Genomic DNA, 22,396 nt, shown 5'->3' on the forward strand with positions numbered 1-22,396 from the left:
CTTGGCCTTGCAGTTAACAGTGAAGACTTTAGAAATTTCAGAGTAGAGCCAAACTGAATTCCTTTTGGACAGGATGAGTCTGAGGCATCTGAAAGAACCCTTCTGCAATGCAAATAAACACCTCATTTTAAAATCTGTTCTCTGCAGGAAGATCTTCACACCTCCATTTTCTGAAAGCCAGACACAGCGGCATGGGCAATGCAGCCGGTCCTGAAACTGACAGGGCTTGCTAATCACTATGTCTTCATCCTCAGGCCTGGCCCTGAGCTCTTTTATTTATTTATTTTTAATCTTTCGGCCGTGCCGCATGTGGGATCTTAGTTCCCTCACCAGGGATCAAACCCACGCTCCCTGCATTATTAGAAGCACAGACTCTTAACCACTGGACCACCAGGGAAGTCCCACCCTGAGCTCTTAGTTGTTCTTACCTGGCTCTCCAAGACAAACTTGCTCTGTTTGGTCAGTGTTCCTTTAAAAGACAGCTTGTGCCTAACTCAAAGGCGCCTGTTGCCCTTTGATTCATCCAGAAGGCATTAGAGACTGGTGAGCCAGACTCAGAGATGAACCAAGACAATCAGGCCTCAGAAGCACCTCAACTCTGAAACCGTCCCTGGCCTCATGGGATGAAGGCAGTCACTGAGATGCCTTCCGTGAAACAAGCTTATTCTCTGGCTCGAAGCTGGTCCCTGAATTACGTGATACCCCCTGCCCCGAATAAAACGTTTCCAAACCATGAGATTTTTGGCCTGTTCATTTAAATTTAATTCAACAATTGCTGACTGAGCAATTTCCTGGATGACCTGAAATCCATTAGATCCAGTAACATCCCTTCCCTGAGCAAATAAGGGGTACCCACTGGGCAAACAGCACCGGGTCACAGGCTTTAATACCTGGACCACGACAGAATGGGGGTGGGGGTCCCAGATGTGGATTACATATCCATTCTTTTTAAAATAAACCACGGAGCTGCTGCTGGTCATCTGGAACACAGCAGCTGCTGCAAAGCTACCCACTCTGCCCAAGCCAGTAAGCACCGAGTTTCCCGGTGGACCTCATCCAATGGCTGTCTGCCGACACCTTGTTTCTCCCAGTAACTGCACCACTTGGCAAGAGGATTCAGGACAAGAGAATGGCAGGCAGCTTTTCAGCGAAGCCTTGCCAGGAAGAATTCTGGCCAAGGGCAAATTTTTACCTGTCGCAGGAAATTGCATGACTTTCTGTACGTGACCAGTTCACAACGCGTTACCAATTCTGGGGAAACCCACAATCCACGGTGTGCGCCCTTGGGTGCCCACCCTGAGTGACTCGCTGGCAGGACGCAGCCGTGATGGCTTCTGAGAGTTTAGCGAGGGTGGCTGCAATGCCCGCTTTGGGCTCTGAGACAGTCCCCCTCCCGGACGCCCTGCTGGAGCACCCAGCAGAGCCAAGTAAATAGCTTGGTGCAAGGCCTGCGCGTCCCACGAAAATGACTGTCACCACACACTGCAAGGCTAGAGGCCACAGCACAATCTCAGCAGGCTCTGCAGAAATGCATTGCTCCAAAGTACTCCCCAGGGACTTCCCTGGTGGTCGAGTGCTTAAGACTCTGCCCTTCCACTGCAGGGGGCACGGGTTCGCTCCCTGGTCGGGGAACTAAGATCCCGCATGCTGCGTGGCCAAAACCAAAAACAAACAATGAAAAAAAAAAAACAAATGTACTCCCCAAACCACGCATTAATCCCGTCTCTACCTTGGCATCTCCTGTCCAAGATTAAGAAGCACCTTCCTGAAGGTGTGTTAAGACTTACCAGATAAAAACTTTAGCAACAAACTGTACTAGCGATTAGAAAGCAAACACTTGGGCTTTGCTTGCGTATGTGCAGGGCTCTTGCCAGAACCACGGGCAATAATCCAGGTCAGAGTTTATCGCCTTCCCTTGGCCTGAACAGGCTCTGAAAGCAAGACTTGGCCTTTGCTGGGTGCTTGCCAGGGACGCTTGAGAACTTTAAGCTCAGCTCTGGAAGGAGCTATAAGCACGACAGACACTTTGAGTTTTCAAATGAAGGGACAGTGTTGGTGACAGTTATCCCTCCCCTCCCCCAAAACAGCCAACATTTCTTTGCCTATCTGGGCGGTGCTCTATTAAGCAGAATTAGAAAACAGATTCTGAAAACAAAAAGCATAAAATCAACTTTACCCTCCCTAATAAGTTAGGGCCAAAATCAACACGCCCTTTTACTTCCAATCAAGCATTTCTAACTTATTCTGGTTACTTCAAGCTTGGAAGGGCAAGACGGCCTCACCGGGGCACACTCCTGACTCCCTGTGAAGCTGGAGCCGAGTGTGAAGGCATGACAGGATGAGTTGCTAGGATGACAGCAACAAACCCTTGCTGCCTGAAACCGGCTTTTTCTTTTTCTTTCTTTTTTTTTTTTTCGCCTGGGGGTGTCTGTTTATATAATCTCCTAAAAGAGATGACATGTTAAAGAGAGTGTCTGCTGGAAGGCACGGCCCGGTCCACCTCTGAGCAGGCCAAGCAGCAAGGAGAGGTTGATCCAGGGCTCCTGGTTCCAGAGCAGGAGGAACGCAGCCCCTCCAGGAAGGAACGGAAGGAAGTCTCAGGACACACTGCGGCCCCGCAGCCAGCACGAGGGACGGCGATCCTCTTCCCCGGCCGCTCAGACTGGTTATGTAATGCTCCACAAAATCACGCAGGCCTCTATAAACACAGTTGTTTTTCACGACAAAAATACTTCCAAAAAAAAAAAAAATACTTCCACTCCTCCCCAAGCATAAGGCAAGGAACCTTGCCTCCTGTGGCCGGCGGCGGCCGAGACAAATCCACAGGGAGAGAGAAGGCTGCAGCAGTGGTCCCCGGCCACCCCTCTAAGGAAAGCAGTGAACCCCAGGGGAGGCTGCAGCCAGTTACAACGGGAGACAGACCTACGCATTCATTCAGCCACATCTGAACGCCAGGCCAGGCATGATGGGGACCAACGCGTCCCACAGCTGCAGCCTCCAACCAAGGCAGGCAGCCCCGTGGGCCCCAAAGACTCCCAGGGGCCCATGTGCAAAAGTTCAAGGAGTCTTTTTAAGGGTAATTTACAGAATCAATTTCCGGATCCCCACCTTGCCCTTGCGCTTTTCCTGAAAAACGCAAGGACACTCCTATCTTCCCAGCAGCCCCTCTCTCGCTGAAAGCTTACCTGGGTGCATTGTTTCAAAGTTCAGAAAGCTCTGGGACACCAAACAAAGGGGGTAATTCAAAATGATGATTATCAGGGAAGTATCCTTTAATGATTAATCATGGCCCCTTGAACTCAGAGAGATTCTTCATTTTATGTGTCTTAAACATATTTCTGTTAGGGGTAAAAGCTGGCCCGTTTGGGGATGTCCTGGATTCAGGGGGAAAAGAAAGAAGAAGAAGAAGAAACGTAGGTTAAGGATATGAATTCTCTTAAATATACCTGGAATTTTTTCCCAAAAGGCCAAAACGTTCAAGCCAAGCTAGAGATACACCACAGATAACAAATATACTTGAACTATTTACATTTCTCAACTACGTGGTTAAAATCAAAATGTGAAAATTCTTTCAAATCATACTGTCAAAGATTCATTCCAACTAAGTCAATCCTCATATTATTTGCATCCTGTAAGATGTTTAATATTTTCTACTTCTTTTTCCCAAAAATAAATCATTTCAACTTGTGATTTACAAAAAAAAAAAAAAAGGGCGGATGCCAACTTAAAATGTAAGTTGACACTACATTACATAAAATGTAAGAGACATATGTACTCCCATGGGAGGGAGTACATAGTTTATAAAAGATTATTTCAGAAGGTACAGAGACAGAAACATCGGAAGACAGTGCCCTAGAGACACCCCTCAGATGGGGAGGCCAGGGCAGCAAACACAGGTTGCAAGGCAGCGGGGAAGCGTCACTACCAGAGACGGATGATGAGCTTTCTCTGAAGGAGACGAGGAGGGGGCATTGCGAGCAGAGAGGAATGGTGCAAAAGGGGAGACGCGTGGCTCAGAGGGGCAGGGGTCTCCGAGCTTGGAGGGCAGGCGGAATGGGCAATGAAGGACCTGTGTGCCCTGCTGAGGGGCACAGACCATATGCCAGCATCCAACAGAAGTTTTTAAGCAGGGGATGTGGCATAACTGGGTCGCTGCTTCTGCGAAGAAAATGCTGGAGGCCATACGAAGGATGAGATGGAGACGGTGAGAAGACTGGCAGCAGGGAGATAAGCTGTACAGTGACGTCCAGCAGAACCATCTGTGGGGATGGGAGTGCCCCATCGTGCTCTCCAATACGGCGGCCACCAGCCACGGGCGGCTCCCCGACGCCTGACATGCGGCTCGTGAGTCTGAGCAACTGAATCTTCATTTATCAGGTTTAATTAAGTTCAATGTAAATGGCCACATGTGGCTGTGTGTACCACACCGGACACAGGGGCTAAAGAGCTATTTCAGAGTTCTAAGAGGGACGATTTGTCCTGAAGCGAGGCAGGGGCAGTGGAGATGAAAGATACTCAAGAAGCGTTTCTGCAGCAGAACTGGAAGATGATGGTGACCAGCTGGACAGACACAGTGCTGTGAGGACTGAGTTAAGGAGGACGGCAAGCCTGGTCTACCGGGAAGGCTAGGTTGCTCCTGATATTACAGTACCAGGAAGGAGACCGTGTACCAGGGATTTGTGGGGAAGATAAAAGCTCCAGGATGCACGCATTTACTTTGAGAGGTATCAAGGCTATCCAAGGAAAATGGCAAGAAGGCGGCTAGAAAAAGGTCAGACAGGTAACGAAGCGGAGGTCACCATCACAGAGGTAGCGAGAGAGGCCACTAGGAGGGTCGCCCTGAGGGAGAAAACCAAAGGAACCCCAACATTTCAAAGGTATTGAGGGCAGGAGAGCCCAGCGACAGCAGAGGGGAAATGACCAGAGGTACCCAGAGAACCAGGCGGACAGAGGGCTGCCAAGGAAGCCAAGGGGAGGGAGATGGGGGTGTTGAAATGGGTGGGGTGTTCATTGGGGTCAAAGCAGTGGAAGCACGAAGGGCGGGCCTGAGGGCAAGCCGGGGATTCTCTCGAGACCAGGAGCTGCACAGTGTGGGCGGAAGGACAGGTGAAGGGCAGGAGACAAGAAGTGAGTGTCGGGCAGGAGGTACCAGAGGGGTGGGAGCACGGGTGGGTGCTGCGAGCAGGCAGGTCCTGGGCGCTGACCGCTCATTTGGTGACAGGGGAGGTCACAGTGACATTTAGATGCACCTGGGGCCCTCAGGCCCCGCTCCAACGCCAGTTACAAGACTGCGTCGCCACTCTTAACAAGATAATTTCTTTTTCTAAGCCCCAACAGAACACTAGGTAGTTTACCTATTTTTGACTAAGTAAAAGGGTTATCTGGCAAAAAGACATCCTTTGACACCCAGGAAGTTAACTGACCAGGACGCTTAACAGGAATGGACATGATACTCAATCCACAAAAAGTCTCTTGTCATCCTACACCCGTCTGCCACCTACATACTCACTCTTTAACACCTGATGAATGGTACTCTTCAAGCAAACTGACTTGATTCCGCATGGGGATTAATTACAGCCAGCAGAAGAACACAATGCAGGCAGGCCCTTCCTTACCCCAGTTTAAGCCTCTTCAGAGGACTCCGGCAGGCTGTTAAGCTTGAGGGAAACTCCCCTGTAAGAATCCAGACAAGTTTCTTCCAATCAACTTTGCCTCTGACTTTCACGATCACTCATGAGAGGAATAGAGATCCTCGAAGAGAACCTTGGTTTCCTTTGAGTTTGGGCTTTAACCGTCAGGCAGTGGTATTTGTTTCCTCACCAGCGCATTCTCTCCTGTGCTCTGGGGTGTCGGCATATGAGCCCCGCGGCTCACACTAAATGCTCAGTAAGGCCGATGAGAAAGAGTAACTTGGGGTCACTGGGTACCCACTGTGTGCCAGGTGCTGAGCAAAGCCCTTCCACAAGCACCCTCAGAGATCTCACAACCAGCTTTCACAACAGGCATCACGTCCCATCACATTTAGAGATGGGGAAACCGAGTTGCAACTCACCAACGTGGTAGTGAGCTCTGACTCAAACCCGGGGTTGCCAGCGTGTCCAAACCCACCACGGTAGGTGCTCAAGAGACAGGCTGATTAAAGGTGGCTCCAAACCTCTCATTCATTCCACTAAAATTACGCTGACTTGTGAAATATAATTTCAAAAACTAAAAAAAATTGTTTTAAATATGGGATTTCTGATTCTCCACCAATCCACCACCCCTTCCTACACACATCACACATATGCACTGGCTGTCCTCACAGCTTTCTGACCGTCGGGCAGGGCTGCTAGGGACAAAGCGCATTCAGACCATACATCTGTGCCTCAGACGTGGGAGGCTTGCAAGTGAAACAAGTTCAAGGGCGCTAACACTGCACGTATTTTAGAGGCATCTTTTGTAACAGCACGAGAATGGACTTCATAATCTATTAATAATACTCTTCATCTATGATCATCACAATTTGATAGATACTAAAAGCTGACTTCGGAGTTGCTATTCAAACGTACTTCTTAAATCATGCTTTCATAAGTCACATAGACTAATTCACAGAGAGACAATTAGCCTTTGACACTGCACTTAATTTAATAAGCCGTTTCAGAATTTTAATAGAAGCACTAACAGGCATGAAAGAAGAATGAACTGTTTTTTTGAGACCTTTTAACTTACAAATTAACTAATTTTTATTTGTAATGTACATGTCAAAAAGCATAGTATCAAAGGGCCAGCAATTATAATGCTAAGAAGACACGGGTGTCATCTGAGTCAAGGTATCACTGCTCTCACAGATAAGCAAAGAGTATTAATGGTATTTTTAAAGTAAATGCCAAAGTCTTTAACTTAACTCTCAATACCAACTGAGAAAGATGTCCCCACTGTTAAGGAAAGACAGCTGTGAGAATTAAATAAAATAATATATTCAAACGCAAGTCATTCAGTGCCTTACCAATAAACTACATTATTAATAGTAAAAAGTAAATTCCCTGAAATAAATTTAATGCCTTGAAAGTATACATATATGTATGTGTTTTTCCTATGCAACAAGTTTAAATGAAAGAAGGTAGTCAAAAGGTTAAAAAAATATAATCCTTAAACTCTTACATACAAGATCAGCAAATAATTTTCAAAGGATATCTACCTACATGATATTAAACTTAAATTATAAATGCTTTTATGGTAAACAACATTTACCAAAAATATATTTATTAGACATAATAGGTGCCTAATAAATGCTTGCTAATTACTTGCCTTGAAAACTTGTTTTATAACTCAAAAATACAAATCAAGCAAGATTATATAGTAAAATAAAACAAATCCAAATTTACATATAGAGCCAAGAAATTATATTGAAACAGACTAGTAGTTTTAAAGGATACATATACCCGTCATATAATTCAAATTTTTTTTAAAATAGATCTTTGTTGCAGTATAATTGCTTCACAATACTGTGTTAGTTTCTGTTGTACAACAAAGTGAATCAGCCATATGCATACATATATCCCCATATCCCCTCCCTCTTGAGCCTCCCTCCCACCCTCCCTATCCCACCCCTCTAGGTGGTCACAAAGCACCGAGCTGATCTCCCTGTGCTATGCGGCTGCTTCCCACTAGCTATCTATTTTACATTCGTAAGTGTATGTATGTCGATGCTACTCTCACTTCCCCCCATCCCCCCCCCCCCATCCCCGGGTCCTCAAGTCCATTCTCTATGTCTACTTCTTTTTTTTAATAAAGCTTTCACTTATTTATTTATTTATGGCTGTGTTGGGTCTTCGTTTCTGTGCGAGGGCTTTCTCTAGTTGCGGCGAGCGGGGGCCACTCTTCATTGCGGTGCACGGGCCTCTCACTATCGCGGCCTCTCTTGTTGTGGAGCACAGGCTCCAGACGCGCAGGCTCAGTAGTTGTGGCTCATGGGCCCAGCTGCTCCACGGCACGTGGGATCTTCCCAGACCAGGGCTCGAACCCGTGTCCCCTGCATTGGCAGGCAGATTCTCAACCACTGCGCCACCAGGGAAGCCCGTATGTCTACTTCTTTATTCCTGCCCTGCCACTAGGTTCATCAGTACCAACTTTTTTTTTTTTTTTTAGATTCCATATATACGTGTTAGCATACAGTATCTGCTTTTCTCTTTCCTAATCAAATATTTTAATATCATGTTTTTTTTCCTGTTACAAAACTAACATGTTCATTTTAGAGAAAACTGGAAAACAAATGCAAAAAGAAGAGAATATGATCATTAGACATAAAGCAACCACAAGTAATAACCACCGTAAATTTTTTAATGTATCCTATTCTGTTAATGCATATGCATGTTTAATTTTCCACGTAAAATGCGGATCTATTATATATACTGCCTAGCAAGAAAATTTTTTCATTTAATATTCTGTGCACATTTTCCCATGTCATTAAGAGACCTTATAAAACAAGCTATTTAATTGATTTAAATTACTTGATCGTATGGAGAACCATAATTTAATGTCTCACTGACAGTATTTTTCCAGTTTCTCACAGCATAACTATTACTGCACGAGCATCTTTATATATAAATCTTTTGCACTGTGATTATGTCATGGGTAAATGCCTCAGCCCAAATCCCTACACAGTTATTAACCTTCTCCTTCACTAAAGACTGCACAGAGCTCGGCCTAGCAGACTGGAGTGGTCGGAGCACAGAGCATCAAGGAAACCTACACCGTCCCTTCTTTCCTCCTGCCTATTAATCTTTGACCCAGTGCCCTGGAAGAGCAGCTTGGTTTGACGTCTTCAAGCACAGGTATAGGGTTACCTGTCCCCACCTTTCACCTTTGCAGGGGAACGGACAGAGAATCTTAGGTACAGCTTCACACAAGGGGGCAAATGTCCAGCAAGAGACTGGGGCAGAGGACAGACCACCTGCAACAGGTACAAAAGATTCTGAAATAATGGAAAACAAATAAATGTGTTGGAATCCACAGGCCTGTGCCCTGCTTTCAATATTATCTCTTCTTCTACCCTCTTAACGCCACACCTCAGCCAATTATACGGTCCTCCTCTCACTGAAAAAATTATCTTTGCACTTTGGTATTGTCAGGTGACTCAAGTTAATAAAGGTTTTCTGTATCTGCCACATACCCGTATCTCCCTGCACATATCACAAACACGAGGTGGCCTGTGTGCGCAGTCGGGGGTTGACCAGCACTCCAGGTAAGAGAGACACGCGGGCCAGAAATACCCACCAAGTGCCAGGCAGGCCAACCTGGCCAGAGGGGCTATATGACCTTCCTCTACGCCATCTTCAATTCCCAGCATGAAAGAACTCTTCCAAACACTTCCCTGTCCCCTAGCTACTTCCTCACTATAGGCCAGTCTTCATAAAGTTAGACATTACCTAACGCTACTCCATATCCCCCATTTTAAAGAAGAGGAAGCTGATTTTAAAAAGTGACCTCTTTTCTAATGGTTTGTATTCCACAATTTTAACCTCATTTTTCTGAAAGTTAACTCAAGATAATCACCCACATCAAACTACCTGCAGAGCAGTTTGGAAGCTGTTAGACCGGTAGGGTGAATCACATGACTAATCATGACCATTAGGAGTATTATGACTGTGATATCTTATAGTTACTTGTCAACTGTGACACAAAAGTGCACAAAATCTAGAATGCCTTTTGTTCACCAAAAGACAAACGAACTATACTTTACAGAATAAACTGGCCACCAAAGATAAAAGATAAACTGTGAAGTACATTATTTGCTTACTTTTTATATAACAAGTTTAAAGTGAATATACTGAACTTACTTAAAGTGCTTTAAAATCTCTTCTTCATTTCTATCAATGTATGTCCTCCACGAGAGGGTCTCTCTACAACCAGTGTTATTAAAACAAAACGTAGAAATTATTTAGCTATATATTATCCCCTGCAAATGGCATGTCATCAATCTGACCCTGATTAGATAAATTAAGAAGCAAGCATTACATTTCAACCTTTAAATACTGATACACGTGGTATTTGTTCAGAATTAATAGCATTTAACATGGGAAACTGCTCCTTTTTGCATTACTTTTGTTTGGTCATAGTCGCAGAACAAGAAAATGTTATGTGTATAATTGTGACTCATTATTTTAATCTCCTCAATGCACAGTCTTAGTGAATAAACTGCACAATTCTTTAAATGCCCTTCTTTCTTCCTATGTGTATTGTGATTACATTCACAGGAGTGTCATCTTCTGGGTTGTCTAAGAACTACTGAAAACAACAGGAAGGAAACAGCCTTGCTTATTTCTGTAGTCTTTTTTTTTAATGAAATATATAAGAAATTCTACCACGAGATCTTGATAAACAATAAAATATTCATAAGCTCTCCGGTATCTGCCTTCAAGTCTCACAAACACAACTCCACGTGTAACACTGACAAGGACCAACCCTGGCAAATGGACGGGACCCCAGGTCCCAGGACTGGCTCAGGGCTCAGGCCCCCTCAGCATGCAGTGGGGAGGGGAGGGAACTTCAACACCCGTCTCCATGAGCTTGAACTCAGCAGAACACCAGGGCAGGTGTCTGATAAAAGTAGAATAAAGTGAATACACAGAATGAAATAAATAAAGGCACTACAATAGGGGGAAGCACCTATGTCCAGGCAGTTAACTTTGACTTAGGTTTCTAAAATGAGTTTAAAAATAATCTGTATGTGCTATAACAATAAGGCCCAAAACACAGAGAGAACAAGATGCTCTCTGACCTTCAGCTCCTCACCCAGAATGAGCGGGACACTAAGGAGGACTTTTTCAGTGAACTTAACCATGTCTCTATTCCGAAAGGTATTACTGAAAATATTGGTATTTTTATAAGACCCTTCAGACTAGACTTTTTTTTCAAAGGTATGCTGATGGTCAAGCTGCAGAAGTCCCAGACCAGAATTAAAAAGCAAAGTTATAGGGCTTCTCTGGTGGCAAAGTGGTTAAGAATCCACCTGCCAATGCAGGGGACATGGGTTCGAGCCCTGGTCCGGGAAGATCCCACACGCCGCAGAGCAACTAAGCCGGTGGGCCACAACTACTGAGCCTGCGAGCCACAACTACTGAGCTCGTATGCCACAACTACTGAAGCCCGCGCACCACAACAAGAGAAGCCACCGCAATGAGAAGCCCGCGCACTGCAACGGAGACCCAGTGCAGCCAAAAATAAAACTAAAAATTAAAAAAAAAAAAAAAAAGCAAAGTTATAGATGGTCTCTAACAATCATCCACTCCTATTATGCTGTCAAGGGGATTATCTCCAGGTATCAACAAGGTTCTACGTATTCTCCAAAGGCATCAAACATGGAACTGTCTCCCAACAATTCTGGAAATGACCTGTAATATAAACATTCAGAAGAACACAACAAGGATTAAAAACTGTGAACAAAATAGAGATACTACTTTAGAGACAAAGATAGAAGGATCTGGAAACCTCCAATGAAGTTGTATTTCAAGAACAGAAAAGATATAATGGCGAAGAAATTCTTGATGTGGACCAAACTAGTTCATCTCGATTGAGGGAGTGCAGGATAGGATCTTTCGGGTGCTGTGTGCCTTTTCAATCCACGGCATCTGAACAACAGGACGCCGGGATGGTTTTGGACACAACAACGTAAGAATCGCCCCCGGGGTTCAAGGCAGGGCCCAGCAGGTCTTTATTCTGAGTCCAATAATAACAAGAGACACTAAGTGGGAGGTGCTGGGTGAAAACCACTTCTGTGAGGATTATTAGGATATTTGCAATTTCTTTGGCATCTCCTCCCCCATTCCCCATGAAGACATGACCCCTGAGAAACCATCCCCCCTCCAGAAGCACTCCCTTCTCAAACCATTCCACCAACAAATCAAACTAACTTAATGTATGAAATACAGGCCCACGCTCCCTGCAGGGGCTGCCAAATACTTCGTGCAACAGCGCAGGCAGAAAAAGATAGAGGGTTTGGGTGGATGGAATAGTGAGTTATAAGGGCAAAGGCCAATGCGAATGTTGACCCGTTAATGGAAAGTCCAAGTGCACACACCTTAGACGCGTGTAATGCAGGACGTAGTCAGACACCAATCAATCACCAGGCCAGTTTTCCTCCCTCACAGATAAGTTTAACATTTCAGTTAAGAGAGAGACACAGTCCTGGGAATTGATATACACGTGATCAGCCGATTCAGCTCCACACGGCTCTTTTGTTCACTACAAACAAAACGATGTAAAAACACTCCCAAAACTTCCCACAGTGTGAACTGCAAACACACCATTTGCAGCTGCTCAGCCGCGGCTACTGCCCCCAAATCAAGGGAAAGGCTCAAGGAGCGCTCCTCTCCGCTCCAAGTTATCCTTGGCATCTGTGCTCTCATCGCTCGGGAGGTTCCCTGAATCCTTCCGCGCTGAAGTTATTGGCAAAAATTAGCAAACTCCGCGCAACCCATTCTGCACAGTCTCCTGAGCAGACAGCAGCCAGCAAGAGGAAACCGAGGCAACTTCCAGATGATCAAGAGGCCGGGATGCTCCTGCTGAAATAAAAACCACTCGGCCTCCCCGTCCTTAAAAAAAACGTCAAGCGTCATTTATTTCAGCCAGGAGTTTTTCTTCCCCCCTTTTCACTGGTTAGTGGGGAACGACACAGGCAACGCTCTCGCTTAGTCTGACCATCTGGAAGGAACATCTACGTTTGGTTCCAGGAGAATCACTCTGCCCATCCTTGGAAGCCCGCGGGGTGTGACTAGAGAACAGAGAACTCAGAGCCCACGCACGGTGGCCACTCCCCCGCCCCGCACCACCCTCGGCATCCAGGGGGCACTGACCTTGGCCCCTCAAGCCTGGACAGACTCACACCTGCTCCCCTGGGTCCCCCACGCAGCCACTCCCATCGATCAGACAGACCATCACTTCAAGAGCCTTTCAAGCGGCCGGCAAATAGTGTATTCAGAGTTATTTGGGGGGAAAGCCGTGCAATGTTAGCTCATTAGAGGAGGGGGGAGTCACATGCACAACCGCTTCCTTAGGCTTCGCCCGTGACCCTGTGACAGCTCCTGTCTGAGTGGGAGAGACCCCAGGACCCAAGGGAACTTCCTTCTGAATGACACGCAAGCCAGAGCCCCTGCCATCTTTGGGAAGGTTTCTGCTCCCCAGAAACTCTCTGGCTCCTGAATAAATGATTACTGGGATCCCATTCATCAAGTGTCTCTTAAGCCTTCTATTATGAGTCTGAATTTTAAACAGGGGACGAGATCCTTTATTACATTCCCTAATCCACGTCCCCAGGAACGTTTTTTTCAAAGTTACAGAGTCTTGTCTGCAACCTCATTATTATTAGACTTTACTCTCCCTTCCACCACCCAGAACTAAGCTTCACTTTACGAAGACAGCACTGCCTCCAATTAAAAAAAAAAAAAAATCCACTGAGAGCAATGTTATTAGGAGATCGACTCTATTTCCAGAATGAAAGTGCCATAAGAGCAATACCCCTTTCTGCCTACCCACCCTTGTAACCTGAGTCCCTCCCTAAGATGGCACCCGGCAGGACAGAGCAGGCAGGAAGCATTTGACAAGTGAGCCACTCCATAGGCGCGCCCACAACGCCACAGGCAAGGCCAAATCCACAGCATAAGCACAGAAGCGCGTGGAGGGTCGGCTCCGTGACACTGCTCGGCACCGCCTTGAAGTCAGCTGCGGTCAGGTCACTGAGTTCTCCAGAGGATGAGCGCGCCAGTGATGCAGACCCCTTCTGGGGTCTTCGGGTGACCACCTCCTGGGTGCCCCCTCCCTTTCCAGCCAGCCAGACCGCAGACATGCCCAGTGGCCTCCCCGCAAGCAGGGAGGCCCAGGCCCAGGCCCGGCGGTGGAGAAACAAGATGGAAGGAACCTGGGTCCCTGAGTGTCAGGTGGAGGACAGCAGCCCAACTGCCCAGATCTCAGGCTGTCACACAAGAAAGGAGTCAGCCTGTCTCTTGTCTGGACACTGTATTCTCGAGTCTCTTTTAGAGCAGGCAGAACTACCCTAACCAATACAGCCCCAAGGCAAAGTCTTCGCACACTGTGTGTGTGTGTGTACCTTATATATAAACATTAAACTAGTACTGATGAGAACATTTTTCCTGGTTTTGATCATGGCTGGAGAGGTTTAGCAACTCAGAACTCCAGTAATAGTGGGTATAGCAAAGGGGGCAGTTAATTAAGTCTAGAATTCGATTTTTTTAATTTTTATTTTTAAATATTTATTTATTTATTTATTTAGGCTGCACTGGGTCTTAGTTGCGGCACGAGGGAAATTTTTTTTTTTCTTTTTAGTTGCAGTATGCAGACTTCTTAGTTGTGGCATGTGGACTCTCAGTTGCAGCATGTAGACTCTTAGTTGCAGCATGCGGGATCTAGTTCCCCGACCATGGATCGAACCTGGGCCCCCTGCATTGGGAGCACAGAGTCTTAACCACTGGACCTCCAGGGAAGTCCCTAGAATTTTACTTTTTAAGTCAACGAGGATTTTATTTTACCAGCCAATATCTCAACACAGGTGATTTAAAAATCTCCTAATATTTCAGGTTTACTTTGTTAGTCTCCACATAGCGTCATAAAACAAAAGTCAGGAAATTTTAGTCTTCCAAATTGTTGCATTTGAACTAGAAATTACAGTCAGCCCTGTACATCCCCAGGTTCCACATCTGCAGATTCAACCAACCATAGATTGAAACTATTTTTTTTAAAAACTCCGAAAGTTTCAAAAAGCAACACTTGAGTTTGCCACGCACCAGCAACTATTTTACATCGTATTAGGAATTATAAGTAATCTAGAGATGACTTAAAGTATATGGGAGGATGTGTGTAGACTATATGCAAACACTACACCATTTTATATGAGTGTCCCTGGCTTTTGGTATCTTGAGGGGGGGTCCTGGAAACAATCCCTGTGGATATAGAAGATCAACTGTATTCCTCAAAGATACCTTATTAAAAACAAACAAACAAAAAAACTTGTTTAAGAAGTTAATCACAAAGCTAAGAATAAGCTTTGCAAAAGTAGATATATTTTCTTTTACCTAAAATTTTCCAAGTAGCAGACACAATAAGTGAATAATGTGTCAGGATCCATCTCTTCAGAAGCAAGAGAACTCAGCTGAATGCCCTGAGCTGGCCCTGCAGCACGTGTTAGCAAACTAACAAAAGAAGCACCTAGTGGGACCTCCCTGGTGGTCCAGTGGTTAAGACTCTGCACTACCAATGCAGCGGGCACAGGTTCGATCCCTGATTGGGGAACTAAGATCCCACATGCCACACGGCAAGGCCCCCCCCCCCAAAAAAAGAAGCACCTGGTTTTCAGAATACATAGGAGAAACCCAGGCAGAAAATGGCCCAATCAAATATGCAAATCACACCCCTGTTGGGAAGGGGGAACATGAGACTTAAGAAAAATACACAAATACCTAAAACAAAATTGTTTCTAATATCACTTGACAATATGATCTTTGAAAAGAGCTTGTGACCAAGGTGGAGGTAAGCCAGCCTGGCGTAATATATTTAAAAGTATATGGCAAAGCAGAAATCACTATGCTGAGTGAAAGAAGCCTTACACAAAGAGTACACACTGCAGGATTCCATTTATATGAAGTTGAAGAACTGGCAGAACTTACCACTGGGGGTTGGGAGGGGGGGGTGAGGAACAGTGGTTGCCTGGGACGGGGACTGGGAAGGGGCCTGAGAGAACTTTCTGGGGTGGTAGGTATATCTTAATAGAAGTATGGGTTACATAGGTATATACATTTGTCTAAGCTCATAGAATGATACACTTAAAATGTATACATTTCACTCTATAAACTTTGCCTCAGAAAAGAATGTGAGTTTTAAACTCATTTATGGTATGTCTGCTGAAGTGCTTAGCGGTGAAGTGTACTGATGTGTGTTACTTATTTTGAAATGCTTCCAAAAAAAAAAAAAAAAAAAAGAGGGACTGATGGGTAGATAGAGGTGGATAGATCCGTATAATAAAGCAAACACAGTAAAATGCTAACACTTTGTGGAATCTGGGCAGTGGGTATATGGGTGTCCACTACACTAAGTAATTCTTTCAACTTACCTGTATGTGTGAAATTTTGCATGATAAAAAGCCGAGGGCAAGTATACGCTAATATGCTGAGATGTCTTGCTTTAGAATCTAAAGGAGAATGCGAATCTTACCCAGCATTTACGACTACTTCCTGCGACATAAAAAGAGCACGTGGACACCAAATGAACACGTGTCCCAGGGAGGCCGGGGTGGTGGACAAGGTGCTCGGGCTACCTAAGCCCTAACTGTCCGCAGCCATGCTTCCTAAGGCTGCCTCAGTTTAAAACTTTGATTATTCAAAATAATTTCAAAGTGAATCACTTTGGTACATCAATTACCAAAAGTTATAAATTCCTAAACAGAAAGTCTTAAAACAAAACAATGTGACCTTGAATCCCAAATATAATACTATGTGTGGTATTCTCTGGACAAATAACTGAAACAGATTCAGTGATTTTTATACCAAAACATTGTGGTCAAAAGGTACAAACTTCCAGTTAATTAGCTGAACAAGTCCTGGGGGTATAATGTACCGCATGATGCCTATAATTAATAATAGCGTAAGGTATATTTGAAAGTTGCCGGGCTTCCCTGGTGGCGCAGTGGTTGAGAATCCGCCTGCCGGTGCAGGGGACACAGGTTCGAGCCCTGGTCCGGGAAGATCCCACATGCCGCGGAGCAACTGGGCCCGTGCGCCGCAACTACTGAGCCTGCGCTCTGGAGCCCACGAGCTACAACTACTGAGCCCGCGTGCCACAACTACTGAAGCCCACACACCTAGAGCCCGAGCTCCACAACAAAAGAAGCCACCACAGTGAGAAGCCCACGCACCGCAACAAAGAGTAGCCCCGCTCACCGCAACTAGAGAAAGCCGCGCACAGCAACAAAGGCCCAATGCAGCCAAAAATAAATAATAAATTAATTAGTTACTTAAAAAAAAAAAGAAAGCTGCTAAGACAGTAGATCTTAAAAAGTTCTCATCACAAGAGAAAGACGAAACTTTGTAACTATGTGTGGCAATGTTAACTAGACTTTTTTAGCTAGACTTATCGTGATGATCATTTGACAATATATACAAGTATGGAATCATTATGTTGTATGCCTGAAACCAACATAATGTTATATGTCAATTACATCTCAAATTAAAAAAATGTTTGCCTTCTATCTCTGATGAGTCCAAAATATTTTCCCCTTTAGGTTTACAGACACATTCTATAACCTTTAGCAAATTACAATGGGGAAAAAATCGAATTGACTACCTTACGTGATAGACAAGTTAATCACCACTCCAAAAATAATGTCCATCACTTCTCTTGAAGTTGCTTTTGTTAATAAAGTTCAGTTTTGGGGTTGCAAAACCCAAACCAGGCTAGGATCTGAGTTTGGCTTTAGGCAGAGTAAGTTCATGGAGACAGTACTATGATCCGGCAAAGGGCTAAGAGACAGAGAGTTTGATTTGTATTTGCTGGTCCCCTGCAGAGCCAGGAGTGGCCTTGCATACAAGAGCCCTTCAACAAAAATTCAAACCCTGACCATTTTCCAAAGCCTAACTCGGGTCCTCCCTTTTCCTTGAATGTTCTCCTGACTATGCCCACCCACCAGGCCCTCTACCACCCACAGGGTCTTTCCTCTGAAAGAAGCTGTAGTGCCCATCTTACACAGGAATCTTCTAATATACATCATGCGTGGCCATCAGCCAGGCCAGCACACCTACAGTTTATCACCTACCAGGGCAAGCCATTCTACCAAAATCAGCAGGCCTAGGTGGTAAACCATTCTCTTACATTCTCGTATTTACGAATCAGCACCATGAGGAAGACTGATTCCAGGACCACCCTAAGGTTCCCCTGAGGACTGAAACACTGAGTTGGTTCATTTGGTGACTGTGCCAGACACTTCCCTGGGCCAGAGGACTGGGACACAGTGACCAGGTCCCTGCCCCCAGGGTCTCACACCCTAAGGGCACCCTCTGCTAACCTGGAAATCTTAGCACGCCTAAGTTTAAAGAGACCTCAAGACTGTGTGGCCCCGAGTCCCCATTTGAAAACTGGCTCCTACTCACTGCCCTGGAAGCAAAGTAAGTTAGACGCGGACGCCGAAGCACTCCACCAAGCCCTCACCCCACCTCCGTCTTCTGCAACAACAAAGAAATGCTACTGTGCTCTTCCATGGGATGTTGCAAATGCTTTTTTAAAAATTCTCATATTTCTCCTTAGTTTTACCTTTTCCAGAAAGTTCAGTTTTGGCCACGCCACGCTGTTTTGTGGGCTCTTACTTCCCTGATCAGGGATCGAAGTCGGGGCCCTCGGCAGTGAATTCCCTGGACCGCCAGGGAATTCCCCAGGAAGGTCAGTTTTTAAATTTATTTTATTTATTGATGTTTGGCTGCGTTGGGTCTTCGTTGCTGCGCACGGGCTTTCTCTAGTTGCGGCGAGTGGGGCTACTCTTCGTTGCAGTGCGGTGGCTTCTCTTGTTGCAGAGCACGGGCTCTAGGCGCACGGGCTTCAGTAGTTGCGACACGTGGGCTCAGTAGTTGTGGCTTGCGGGCTCTAGAGCTCAGGCTCAGTAGTTGCGGCGCGCGGGCTTCGTTGCTCCGCCGCATGAGGGATCTTCCCGGACCAGGGCTCGAACCCGTGTCCCCTGCGTTGGCAGGCGGATTCCTAACCACTGCGCCACCAGGGAAGCCCAGGAAGGTCAGCTGTGAACAGGTGAAAGCTTGCAGGGGTGGATGGAAAAGGAGTGAATGCTGTCAACGAGGCTGCTCGCTGGAGGCTGGGCCTGTCTGCATCCTCCTCCAGGCCCTCCCACAGCAGGAGGCACAGCGGGATAAGTGTTTGTGGACCTAGTGGTGAAGAAAATAGTCAGATGAAAGGCAGTGCCTTCTAAAACCCTCCCAGGGCCTGCTCCTCACTCCTTCCACGTATCCTAGGCCGACTCAACATCCCCTCTTGCGCTTCAGCTCGTGTGGGAAAGAACTGTGAGTTGCGATGCCAGGCTGGGAGGATGGATTTAGAAAGCTCCACATAGCCAGACACACAGCAACAGCAGCCATCAGACATCACCCAGATTTAACCGGCCTAAAATTAGCAGTCAGAGCAGAGCAGTTACTGCACGGATGGCGTCAGAGCTCTTCTGACTGGCTGACTGCCAGTTTTAAACAAATTGTCCTGCTTTCTCTACCAGGGAAACAATATTTTGGAACAGAGCCAGCCAAGCATTTCCGTGGCTGTTCCCATTCTCGATTCACTATTAATGTCTGATAATTCAGTGACAAGGTGAGCAGAGCCTGTCTGGGCTGCATCTGCAAAGGGATTGTTTTGCTGCAAGCCCTTATTCTTCGGGTGAGTAAAGTACGGTGGAGGAATCCTTTCAAATATTTAAATGCCTGAAATTTATTTAGGGCTTCACATTCAACTGACTTAAACAAAGATGATGCAAATCTAGCGAAGTATAAAGGCAAAACGAAAATTGGTTTCCTCTGCTCCTTCTTTTCATCCTGGCGAAGACTCGGAAGCTAAAGATATGTTCTCTGCAGGATCACAGCAGTGCCCTCTCACTTCCCAGCAAAGACGAGAGAACCTGGCTCAATCAGCAGAACTGCTGCCTCACCACAAACTACAAAATTTCTCACGAATAACAGACGACCCACTGGCTGACAGAACAGGGCATTTGGAGGCTAGAACAATAGCTCAGGAGCCTGCCCCCGGCCACCACTTCCCGCTTGCAGGGACAGTAGTGGGATAATTCTGGCATTTTCCTCTGCATGCACCTTCTTCACCACCACCCCCCCCATTTCTTTTATGATTTATTGAGATCAACAGGACCTCACAAAGCATCTAGGCCGCCACAGTGGGCAGAGAGATGGGTTTAAACTCTAAGAACTAAGATTCAGAAAGCCATGTGTGTTCTCATCTCAAATCTTAGTTTTCGCATCAGTACTGGGGGATAACCCCATCAGTCTTGCAAGGTTCTCGTTCAGCCTGCAAGAGACCATAAATGAAAGTTCAAGCACAATTGCTGTTTTGAAGTCTACCTTCAGGAACCTCTCTCCCCAGTTCTTTATCCTGTTCCTAAGTCAAAAACATTAGCCTCTCTCTTTCATTCCTCTCATCATTTAAGACTTTTTAAATAGGAAAACAGATCCATTATTCCAAGCAAATGACTTACGATGACCCTCAAATAAACAAAATGGCTGGTAAATTCGGTGATTTTAGTTTTATTTAGGCTAATCTCTCAGCCTCGCCTGCAGCTCTCATCATAGCATACCTTAATACACACATTTAAACAAGCAGGAGTTAGGATGATATCCCCCTGAATTCATGCAATATAGAAATTAGGAGTAGGTCAGGATATTAAGATAAAAGACTTCTACCAGTAAAATTAAAGCTATGCTTACGGAGCACCTACTATATGTAAGGCGTAAGTAATATTCCAACGTACTCTGCCATCCTCAAATTAAAAGGACTAAATTAACAGAAGATGTACAATATACTACTGATCGGTTTTAAAAAATCATTATTTCCTGTAGAAATTATCATGGATTGAGAGAGAAAAGAGAACGTTGCACAATTCAGAAATCCTCTCTTTCCAGTTACCTTTATTAAGGAGTCCAAACCAGGCTTGTAAGTGAACTGCAGGCTTCATCTGATTCCAATAAGGCCAAGACAGTGTGCTTATCAGCTGGGATCAGACTTTGAAACCTGGGAAAGGTGTAAAGCACAGCCTCTCACCCCAGGGTGCCCACCCTCCCCAAACCACACCCCTCAGAACCGGGCAATAAAGGTCCTGATGTAACAGATGGAACTCTGCTGTTACCCTCTTCAGAAACTACTTCTCCATTTTTACCAGTTTGATATCAGAGTTCAATTACAGGTCATTTCAAGTGACCCAGAAAAGATATAAAGTGAGGCATAAAAGGCTGTTTCGGTAGATCATTTACAATAGAAATAATGAGAACCTTAAGGCAACACTTACTTAGTTCAACAAAAGCCAAGACACACAGCTCTTTCATGTTTAAACCGCGGGCTTTCAATCCTGCCTTTATCAAACGTTTGCTAAGTGCGTATTATGTGGCAGAAACCAGGGCAGTACAGGGAATACAGCAGTAATGACCAGAAATGTCCCTGCCCATATGGCACTCATATTCTATTGAGGCGAGGCAGAAGACAAACATAGAAAAATCAATATACGATATCATGTCAGGCAATGATAAATGCTATAGATTAAAGTCACTCAGCACACGGGGAGGCTGGGTGGCGTGCAGATGCCCTGCCCTCCCATCACCCCTTCCAGCCCACATGCCCTCCAGAGGCTGGGACACTGGCCTCCCTTGCACGAGGGGTGACCGTGTGCTACCGTTCTAGCCAACGTTAATCTGCACTTTCAAAGTTGTTCTTACTCTTCAGAAGTTTCTGGATGAGCAAATGATGAGTTACGTCCTTCTATCCTGATTCTGGGTCTGGTGTCGGCTGTGTGTCGATAGTACAATGCTCCCCAAACAGTTGAGTTCAACTAGAAACGTTGCAAGGAGGATGGTATCCTCCATCAAACTATTATTCTCCGCCCCCAAAAAAATTTAAACCTCAAGCTAAGCAACCCACAAACAATTCTGGAAGAAAACTGGCCAAGGTAAAAACCGTCCTCAGGAAAAAGAATACATACAGTAAATAGAGGGTCCATGAAGGGTAGAATCTGTCTTAAGCTTCCCTCACAAGACGCTGCAGGCCCCCTAGAAATTGTTTCCAAACAGCTGTGAACTCTAAGCAGAGAGGATGGGAGAACAGTGGTCTCAGGACCTGGCCCACACATTTCAAAGGGTAACGAGCAAGCCTTTAAGATGCAAAAGAAAATACTCCAACATTCATTTTTGTTTATTATCAGCCTTCTCAAAATTTATATTATTATGTTTTATAGTGTCCATATCTTAGCATGGGAAAGTTTTACATATATACGTATATATATATATATATACACACACACACTATACTGTACATATACACACATGCACAAACATATAGACAGACGTGTGTATGTGCACATGTGGACACTACACACAGGAGATTCTGTATAGATGGGATGCACACTGGAAAAAGTTTAGAGACCCCACTACAAAGAAATAACTGTTCTTTGGATTAGGGCATTAAACACTCCAAACAACAGCATGTGTCCTGTATGAAGCATCCAAAGCGTGATTCCTAAAATTTCTCATTAGAAGCTTTAATATGAAGAGGACTGTATCCCCACCCTATTCCTGAACCATGTGAATATCCACTGTTCCACAGGGAACCAAACGATTATCAAAACCCCCCTGAAGACAGCGAAAGCAAT

General features: G+C 45.4%; 1 protein-coding gene and 1 non-coding gene across 5 annotated transcripts in view; one reads left to right on the forward strand and one right to left on the reverse strand.

Annotated features, from left to right (window-relative positions):
- SIPA1L2 (signal induced proliferation associated 1 like 2) overlaps positions 1-22,396 on the reverse strand; it is a 217,210-nt gene that overhangs the window by 189,286 nt on the left and 5,528 nt on the right. The gene's annotated exons all lie outside the window — the stretch shown is intronic.
- On the forward strand, positions 15,210-15,282 carry TRNAG-ACC (transfer RNA glycine (anticodon ACC)). Its single transcript has one exon. It is a non-coding gene; the product is annotated as a tRNA-Gly (tRNA).

Source organism: Balaenoptera ricei, chromosome 16 (assembly GCF_028023285.1).
Source record: "Balaenoptera ricei isolate mBalRic1 chromosome 16, mBalRic1.hap2, whole genome shotgun sequence".
Classification (NCBI taxonomy): domain Eukaryota; kingdom Metazoa; phylum Chordata; class Mammalia; order Artiodactyla; family Balaenopteridae; genus Balaenoptera; species Balaenoptera ricei.